Source organism: Hylobates moloch, unplaced genomic scaffold (assembly GCF_009828535.3).
Source record: "Hylobates moloch isolate HMO894 unplaced genomic scaffold, HMol_V3 SCAFFOLD_6932, whole genome shotgun sequence".
Lineage (NCBI taxonomy): Eukaryota > Metazoa > Chordata > Mammalia > Primates > Hylobatidae > Hylobates > Hylobates moloch.
In genome coordinates, this window is record NW_026659207.1 from 2,355 (window position 1) to 3,647 (window position 1,293).

General features: G+C 42.6%; 1 pseudogene; it reads left to right on the top strand.

Moving 5' to 3' along the window:
• Positions 1-378: 378 nt before the first annotated feature.
• Positions 379-716, top strand: LOC116465180 (cytochrome c oxidase subunit 7A-related protein, mitochondrial-like; annotated as a pseudogene).
• The last annotated feature ends 577 nt before the right edge of the window (positions 717-1,293 follow it).

Below are 1,293 nucleotides of genomic sequence, written 5' to 3' on the forward strand. Positions count from 1 at the left end.
CCCAACAGTGCCCAAGAGTTGTACAAATGCTGGAAAAGAGAAAGGTGGAGCCAGAAGTTCTCATATTGAATTATATCAGACTGTGGTCACCAATTTTAATCGTAAATCTAATAGAAAAGAAAATAAATGGATAAATTAAATCCATAATCTGTATATCTCAATTTCTATTTTCTTGCCTGTAACATTTTATGGCCTGATCTTAAAACCCTACATTGATTTGAGTTTCATCATCTCCTTTAATGCAAACTAACTTAAACAAAGTACTGAATACTGTGTATTGAATTATTCAACACCTTGAAAGATACAAGAATAAATTATGGGTCCTTCTCTGGGGCGATCATGCAGGCAGTAGATGCGGGAAGCTGGACTCCAGGCATCATGTACAACAAATTTAGTGGCTTCACGTTCAAGTTGGTGGGAGCATGGACTTCAGAGGCTTATACCCCATAGGGATTAAAGCCTGTGGCTTCCACAGAAGCACCACCTATCATATTTGCCATACCAACTAAGCCGACCTCTGATTCCACTGCATATAATTTTGCTATGAAAAACAAAGTTCCAGAGCTGCAGAATTTCTCCAGAAAGCTTATGATGTGCCCATCCACCTGAAATGAGGCTTCCCTGACCAAAGCTATACCGGACCACCATGGTGCTGACTGTGGGTGGGAGACTGCCTGATCACCCTCTACACGGCTTCAAGGCCCCAAAACAAATGAGTTAGCGCCAAAACAAATGAGGACTGGTTTGCTTTTTGGCATAAACCTTTTGAATTTTCTTTTTCATTGTTTCTGTTAATTTTTTTTTTTTTCTTTTGAGATGGAGTCTCACTCTGTCACCCAGGCTAGAGTGCGGTGGTGGAATCTTGGCTCACTGCAACCTCCACCTCCCAGGTACAAGTGATTCTCCTGCCTCAGCCTTCCAAGTAGCTGGGACTACAGGCATGCGCCACCACGCCCAGCTAATTTTTGTATTTTTAGTAGAGACAGGGCTTCACCATGTTGGCCAGGCTTCTCTCGAACTCCTACCTCAGGTGATCCGCCCACCTCAGCCTCCGAAAGTGCTGGGATTATAGGTGTGAGCCACAGTGCCTAGTCTACTTTTTTTTTTCTTTAACTTGGATGACACATGTTTGCAAGAAAAACAGACAGATATGAAGACAGTATTTTGGTTTGCTTATGAAATGCATATGGCTTGTCAGAGCTCATTCAACAGTTAAAGCCATTGTTTAAAGAAATGATGCATCCCAGCATTGTGGCTGACATCTGTAACCCCAGCACTTTGGGAAGCCAAGGC